Below are 9,071 nucleotides of genomic sequence, written 5' to 3'. Positions count from 1 at the left end.
GACCTAAGCATAGAAGTTTACATTTGTCTCTGTTAAATTTTATCTAACCTCTGGTTCGAGCATGACTCTACCATCAAATACATTAATTTTCAAAGATGTTATTGTTATTGAAGCATACGTGTATACAGAGGTCAATTCAAGAGAATGTGGCACAGGTACAAAAGCATACTTTCTTCTAGTCAGGCTTCCTGAGCCCCTAGCATACTGGATGCCCAACTCATGATAAAGGCTGCTGTGGGAGAAAAGAATGTGTCCTTTTTTTTGTAGACAAGGTGCTGTCCACTGGTAGATTTGTCAAAGTTGACCAAAGATTTTCTCTCTCCTTTTTTGAACATTGGTGAGGATTTCATTTAAAACATGATTGATTCATATTATACTCACACATTACATATTATGCTAACATCTTGTGCTTTCTAATGGTGGAAATGATGGTGGGCCTACATAGTCTTCTGGCAACTGCTGTCATATCTTGTCTTCCCCAAACAATGAGGAATGAAGAGGAAATATAAATAAATTCTTAGAGTGATGGAGGAATAAAGGGAAACCAGGAACAATATCCACAGATTTTAATCTGCCTTCTAAAGTATATTATTCTTACCCTGGCTAAAGAAATGTCACACAGAAGGCTTTCAATATTGGGTTTTTATGGCCTATGAACATGTTAGTAAGTCAGTGGCTAGAAGGTAAAGCCCCCCAAATAAGATCAACCCCTAACCAAGTTCAGATAAGACCACTTTCAAATGTTGCCAGTCTTTGACCAAGCCCACAGAAAGCTAATGACTAAGGACATGGGGAAGGGAGTGATCTGGTGGACAGACAGCTACTGCTGCCCGGATTCCCACCTTCTGTCCCTTATCCTGATCTTTGAGATTAAAAGAAGGACTTAAAGGAAAAAGAAGGAAGCTACTTCAAGCAAGAAGAGGTGATAGAAGAGCCAGGGCTGGTTCAAGCTGCCAACTAGGAAATTAGAATCATAGGAATGAGCTGTGAACTGGGTGAAACCTTTACAAGCCTGTGGCATTTTTTGTCCCCTCTCTTTTCCCTTCAAGGAGGAACTAAATGTATTGTGGGTTATCTCCTCCCTTTAAACTCATTGCTTTCCCCCCTGAGCTTGAGGAGATTCAGTGTTTCCATAGCTAGGTGGTAGAGAAAATAGAATGTTTCACTTGTAAGTCAAAAAGACCTCTATCAATATGTCACTAAACCTCATTTTCTTCATCTATAAAATGGGTATAATAATTGCACCTATCTGACTGGACTGTTTTGAGAATCAAATAAGATAAAATATGTGAAGCATTTTGCAAACCTTAAAGTGGTATATAAATGAGAGAAATTATAATTTTCACTCCAAAGTCATCAGAAGAGAAAAAAATCTTTTGCCAACAAAAAAACCAACATTCTTGCATTTTGCTTTGTGCAAAATAAACAGACAAGAGAGAAAGAAGGGGAGTTCTTTCCAAGATGAATCATTTGATTAAAGCTGGAACTGGACCAAAGGAAAGAAAAGTGCAAAGACCAGAATTAGACGTTCACAAGCACTGCAAAGGCAAGCTATTCCTAGGGTCCTTTCTTTTTCCAGGGAAGGGTGGGGGTGGAAGGCAGAGAGTGAGGCACAAGCAGAAAATGAAAGGGAAACATGTTGCCTCTGTGAGGGGAATGGGAAGAGCGCAGAACCACCTAAGTGTGCTGTTCCAGCAGAGGGCGCTCCAACAGAGCACGAGCACATTTGGGCTGAAGGAGCAGCCCACAGGAATTCAGAGATGCTACTGCTGCCTGTCCTTGGCTCACCACCTCCCCCTGGTGGTCAGAGAAAGAAAACTAAACCAACCTAGCCTTGGCAACATTCACATAATGCTTTTGCAGACAAAGTAAGCATAAATTTCAATCAAGTGAAAATAATCTGAAAACCTGAGAATTGTCACCTGTTGTGAATATATAATGAGATAAAGGATATTGAATCGTGTTGATGACCAATGAGAAAAGAGGGGTAAATGGTTTGCATGGAAACTAGAGAAAGACAAATATTTATCAGCTTTTAGTTTTTTAAACATTGTAGGTGTATTCCTTAGACAGAAATGTCACTAGAATGGAGAAAAGGAGCTCTTCAGCTTTCCATTGCTTGCGAGGATATTTAATACTTCAATTTGCCAGTGGATCTCTGCTCTTTTATGGAAGAGATATAATTCAGAAAGTAGCATCACAAGATCAAAGTTTAGGACTGGAAGGGTCTTAGAGCTCATCAAATCCAATGCTTTTATTCACAAATGAGTAAACTGAGACACATAAAATTTAAGTGACATGCCTAAGGTAACACAGGGGTGAGTGGCAGAGCTCAGATTTCATAGGTGAAATGGTCATATACTGAGAGCAAGGAAAAGAAGCCCTAATTATTTGTTGATGCATGCAAAAATCCCAAAAGATAGAAAGGTAAGTTGTACAGTTAGTAAATCCTTTACTAAGGATCTGTGGAGCTTGAGAGAAATTTAATAATAACATGCAATTCTTTTTGCTCTCAGTATAATTAATCGGTTCAAAAAGCAATCTATAGATAAATAATTTATTGTCTTGAACTCAGCAGAGAGGTTTTGGCTACCTTGTTCAAACAATACACTTTGACTCTTCAGTCAAGTTATAGATTTGCATGATAGAATATAAATACTAAAAGGAGACCTAAAACTCCCCTAATCCAAAACCTTCACTTTCCAAGTGAAGAAATTTGGGACCAAAGAGGTCAAGTGATTTAAGAGGCAGCATGGCATAGTGAAAAGAACACTGGACATAGGACCAGGGTTCAAGTTCTGGTGTTGCCATTTCAATGTCTTAAACTCTCATCTGTAAAATGGAAATGATATCACTTGCAATCCATAACCTGCAAAGCACCATGTAAATGTAAGTAATTAGTATGTTATTGTCTGAAGTCATGTTGTGTATCAGAAACAGCAAACAGGCCAATTTGACTGGAACATGAAGTACTTGAAGGAGAAGAATGGGCAATAAGCCTGGAAAGACAGGTTGCAGCGAGCTTTTGAAGAACCTTAAATGCCAGACAAAGGAACTATAGTTTATCCTGGAGCAAGAGGGAGCCACTGGAATTTCTTGAGCAGAGTCCTTGCTTGGTCAGACCTGTCTTAGCAATATCAGTGCGGCAGCTGTGTAGAGAATGGATAGAAGAGGGAAAGACCAATCTGTTGTTTTGTTGTTTAGTCATTTTCAGTAACAATCAACACTTTGTGATCCCTTCTGGAGTTTTCCTGGCAAAGATACTGGAGTGGTTTGCCATTTCCTTCTCCAGTTCATTTTGCAGATGAGGAAACTGAGGTGAACAGGGTTAAGTGACTTGCCCAGAGTCACACAGCTAGTAAGTGTCTAAGACTGGATTTGAACTCAGGTCTTCCTGACTTCAGGCCCAGCACTGCATCCTCTATGCCATCTAGCTGCCTGAAGACCAATTAGTAAGCTATTATTGTAATGATCTGAACAAGAAGTGAGGGCCTGAACTGGGGTGGTGGCTATGTGAGTGAAAACAAGGAGACAGATCTAAGATAGATTGTGGAGACAGAGTTAACAAGATTTAGTAGCTGATAGAATTTAAGAAGTGAAGGAGCAAGAAAGGTAGAAGCTAAGTCCAAGATGATGAACCCATGTAAATGGAAGCATAGCAGGGTCCTCAACAGAAATTTTTAAAAGTTAGGAACAGGAGAGGGCTTGGGGGGAATGATAACGGATATGCTTGTGCTTTGGATATGTTGAATGTTAGATGTAGTGGGAAGACTGGGCCTTGGTAAACAGATCATTACAGCATTGTTTACAAAGAGATGACAGCTGAATCAATGGAAGTGGGTGAAATGACTGAGTAAGAAAACGAAGAGCATAGCGATCTTAGGACAGAGCCCTGGAAGGACATCCACGCATAGAGAGTGGGACAGAGATGACAGTCCAGCCAGGGGAGTAACCGCTAGGAGAAAACAGTGTCACAAAAACCCAGAGATGAGTAGACATCAGAAGAAGGTGTTGACCAATAGCATTACATGCTGCAGAGAGCTCAAGGAAGAGACAGCCAGCCTTACTAAATATAGACACCTACATACATGGAGAGATGCAGATAGACTTTACAAGCTAAGAAGGAGAGGATTCTCTTCATCATTACAAAGCAGACCCTAATGGAACCAGAAGGTCTACTGTAGCCATTGATTCATTAGAGGAGAAGAATTGGGTTATCATATACCATGAAAATACAAGAAAATTAAAGAGAAAAAAAGAAGTTCTATGTTGAATTGAACCTGATGTCATAGTACTTAACAAAATTATTCATTACTAGATAGCAAGAATAACAAAACAATGCTTTCCCTCCCAACCTAAGCTGTATTCAATATAATTTCTAGGCATATAGTTTTTTTTTGACTGAATTATCAATGTGTAGTTCTTTTTTTTTGGAGGGGGGAAGGCAAGGCAATTGGGGTTAAGTGACTTGCCCAAGGTCACATAGCTGGTGTGTCAAGTGTCTGAATTTGAACTCAGGTCCTCCTGACTCCAAGCTGGTGCTCTATTTTCTGAGACACCTAGCTGCCCCAATAATGTGTAGTTATTTACACCTTTACTTTAAAATTCCTGCACCTCCCTGAGACTTTCTCAATAATCTGGTTTAGAGATATCTTAGAGATAGAGTTTGCAAAAATGATATCCTTCTGCATGCTATCTTTGTGGCTGTGCTGAATGAGCTGGGGTACCTTTCTCCTTCTCTCCTATTTCTTCCAGTTCTCTATTTTTTTCAAATGGGCATAATTCATCTATAATTATTACTTCATCCATCATTCAAGCTAGAACTGATAAAAATCACTTTTCTGATCCTTCAAAATTCTAAGCTATAAAGGTTTTTCCTTCTTAGTCCTAGTTAATGTTTATTCGGATCACATAATATGGCTTCACAGTATAAAAATTACTGTAGTTTCTTCATTTCCTGGCCCGAGAGACAATTTTGGCCCAGGGCATTGACCCCTCCTTCATTTCCAGCCTCCAGCATCCCTATCTAGATTACTCTCATAACTCACCCTCCACAACAGATTTGATTTGGTGATTTGCTCTTCTCTCTCCCCAACCCCTGCCCCCACTTCAAAATGTAATCTATATATGACACATTCAATTTACATTTGTGACACCTTACACATTAGCTTGGGTATCATTTTAGTTAGCCTCTAACAAAATCTCAGTGGCTCACATCACCCCCTCTCCCTCAGGTAAACCCTGAGAAATTAATATCTTGAAAATTATATGTATCAGGGGTTTGTCACGCACTCTAAAATGGAAGTGCCCATGTGGGAGCCACCAGAGAAGTGCTTATGTGAGAAAGAAGATCTGGTACATGTGTGGGCCTACTATATTTGGCCTACCTACCATGTGATTAGAAGCAGTCTCTTTCCTTTGACTGTGTAGCCAGAACCAGTAGCATCTTTACATCTACCTGAACGAAACAGTCACTCTTTTTCCAGGGTCATCCAGGGGTACAAGAGACTCATAGCATGTACTGCATGGACATCACAACATTACTCAGTCAAGTTAAAGAGCCTGAGGATTCCTTCCTCCTTAGGCCCTGTGACTCCAAGAAACAGCCTTGGAATTTGGGTCTTATTTTGTTCATACTTTTCAGTTCTAAGTGTAGGAAGCAGAGTTCTCGACCTGGGATCTTGAACTGTGGGGACCTTGGAGCTCAGATTTCCAGTCCAGATATTGTAACTAGCCTAATGGGGAAGTCCTGAGAAGCCTGTGCCCCAGAATGCAAGGCTGGGGGATCTCTGGACTTGAAACTGGTTGGGGTTAATGCTATGTAAGAACTGAGCTGAACTATGAACCTAATATCCCTCCTTTCCCCAAAGACTGAGGTGGTACAGGGGGGACAATGCCTCTGAGGTACTGTGGGGAAATGTTTATATGTTTGCTCTTGCAATATTTGAAGTAAATAGTCCTCTGTGAAAACTAATCTAGGGGCAGCTGAGTGGCATGGTGTATAGAACACTGGCCCTGGAGTCAAGAGGACCTGAGTTCAAATTCCAGTCTCAGACACTTACTAGCAGCATGACCTTGGGCAAGTCACTTAACCCCAATTGCCACCCCCACCAAAAAAATCCAATCTAACTTATAATTAGTTAAGTGGAACAAAGGTGCTTAAACCCCTAAAACTGAGGAGAACACAATTATTGGGGGGTTGGGTCAATGATAAAGACAAATAACCTTCTGAAGACCTTAAGAGTCCTAAAAGAACACTGGGGGCGAGGGGGGGCAGGCTCAATGTAACACACCTGGCCTTGAGGCAATGGGGACCAGAGCTCAAACTCTTGCATGTGCTTTCCCCCAAAGGGATCTCAGCTCCCCCATAAGCACTAGTAGAACGGAATTTATTTAAACACAGTCAGGAATGGACATTGACAATGAAGAATGAAAGGACTCAGTAAGGAGCTCTTAGAAAAATAATGGCCAACTTGCCTGGTGTCTACTAGTTAAACTTTGTAAAAATACACACATACATATGTACACAAACATATACACACATACATATATACATAAATATATACTTGTTTTTCCATTGGATGCATATTTGAAAGAAAGATATACCATTTCTCTGTTGTGTGTTGGATTACGAAGGGAATGTTTATGAACAATTCAAAAAGTGATTTAAAAAATATTTGTGGATATTTTGTGCAGTATCCTGGAGTTTGTATGACTAGTTAGAAGTTCTAATTTCACTTCCAAATAAAAATAAGCTCACACACACACAAAAAGAAAATAATGAAAAGTCCCAGCCAGTAGGCCCCCTCCCTTCTCTGGGAGACCCAGCACAGTCCCTCCAACTCACAGCGCCACCTTCAGTGTAAAGGGTAGACTAGCTGTCTAGTCGGTTAGTCAATAAGCATTTACTAAATGCCTCCTAAGAAGGAAGTGTGGAACTCTTATGACTCTCTTCACAGAAGATGTTGATATGTCCATTGGCAGCTTAAGAAGAGAAAGATAATTCCTGATTAAATCTCAGCTCCTGAAGCTGCCTCAGGGTGAACTGGTTGGTGTGGGGCCATCTCTTGGTACCTTGAATTTGAGTGACTAAAATTTCTCTTCCAAAAAGTGAGCCACCCTTTGTACTAGCTCCCAAAGTAAGTAAACATCTGCTTACCAACTTCTGGCTGTGGTTCACCTTTTCCATTCCACCTTTTGGAGCAGACATATCAAGTGGGGGGATAAGGTGGAGATGGGGGGGAAGATTTGTCCTTCTCCCTGCTGGTCCTCAGGAATTGTTAATGGCTGCCTTCAATTTGACTGACATGAGAGCTGGATGTGCTTGCCCAAGCCCATCTAGCCCAAGAGGACATCTTCTTTCCTCTTTTGAGCACAGGTCAGGGAACAAATGATCTCTAAGAGAAATCCATTTGAGAATGGATTTTTCCAGCCCAAGAGATGGCAGCAGCCAGGGCACTGGTGGATTGTCCTGGAGAAGCACAAAAAGATATATGTGCTTGCCTAAGTGGTCTGAGAGAGGAGCTCACAGACAATGAATCTTCCCTGGATAGCATAATCCTAGAATCTAGCCTTCTAGCCAGAGAAGGGAGATTTAATGGGTGGCACCAGCCTTGGGGATTGACTCAATAATAACTCCAGGTTTGAGAATTTGGTCATCCAATTTTCTATCTAGAGAAGGGGAATTTCCTGCATGGCAGAATTCCCAAAGAAACAAGAGAATAATTTCTGTAATCCATACTGTTGAAGCACCAATAGGGAACTAAAGCCACAATGTGGGTGAGAAAAAGGCTTTGGTTTTGCTCCCCACTCTTCAGTGAGTTATTTAGTAAGTACAGACCCACTAGGAAGGAGGTCAAACGTGTTCAAACTATGGGATGTTACTGAGTTTGGAAGAGTCTAGGATCTTGTGGAAAAATTGAATCCATTAGAAATGAAAATTTTTCTTGATTGGGTGATTATGAATCACTGTATATTTTCTTCTTTTTTATGGACTTCAGCAAGTACTTGGGATTTTTGAATTTTATGTTGGGTAAAGTAAACTAGAAAGCATAAATACCCAGGAGAGAAATAATTAATATGCATATGTTACCTTAAACTCTTGAATGGAACCCTGTTACCCACACATCTGGGAATGCCTTAGGAAAGCAATATTAAGATATTCTCCAAACTAAATTGTGAATCAGGGCATAATAAGGCAAAGATAGAGTGATGTTTAATGGCACTATTTGGATTAGATCCCGTCCAGGGGAGGTCATAACTCAGGGCAGTGGGGCATAGGTAGAAGAGAAGGCCTCATTCCTGGAATTTCCATCTGTGTTGGCTCTTCCCTAAAGAAATTATGGGGGGAGGGGTGGGGCTAGGTGGCACAGTGAATAGAGCACCAGTCCAGGAGTCAGAAGGACCTGAGTTCAAATATAATCTCAGACACTTAACACAAAACTAGCCGTGTGACCTTGGGCAAGTCACTTAACCCCAATTGCTCTGCTTTCCTCCCTCCAAAAAGGAAAAAAGAAAGAAGTCATGTGGATACCCTGGCCTACAGCAACTCCGTGCCATCTGTGGCCCTCTTGGCTCCACCAGCACTGGAATATTCTCTCACTCTGCATCCACCACCTGGGGAATCTGACCTAGGTCATCCTCACCACCCTATTGGCACCAGAGCACTTCTCCTCCTCCCTCCCACCCCTGAACTGTCTGTCTCCACATGGTTTTCCTCTCCTTCTGCCCAGTCACCATGTCACCTCATCAATCTTCACTACTGAAGTCTCTTTCTCTCCTGGGTATTTATATTTTTCAGTTTCACAATACCCACTAAGAGCTGAAGACTGCTCTTGGTACATGGCCACTACACAAGCATGTATTATTGCTACTGTCTTCCTATTGGGTAGTCTAGAGACAAAAGGATTTTTATTTGTTTAATTGCAAACTATTTTTTTGATCATTTTACTTGAGTACCACCAAATAATAATCTATCCCCTTCTCTGGGAAGAATTCCTTGATTCTCCCCTTCCCCCAGTTGTTAATGTGCTCTCTCTCTCTCTCTCTCTCTCTCTCTCTCTCTCTCTCTC

Source organism: Petaurus breviceps, unplaced genomic scaffold (assembly GCF_028583685.1).
Source record: "Petaurus breviceps papuanus isolate PSGF00001 unplaced genomic scaffold, PetGlider_PUasm1.0 470, whole genome shotgun sequence".
NCBI lineage: Eukaryota > Metazoa > Chordata > Mammalia > Diprotodontia > Petauridae > Petaurus > Petaurus breviceps.
This window is presented reverse-complemented; position numbering follows the sequence as displayed.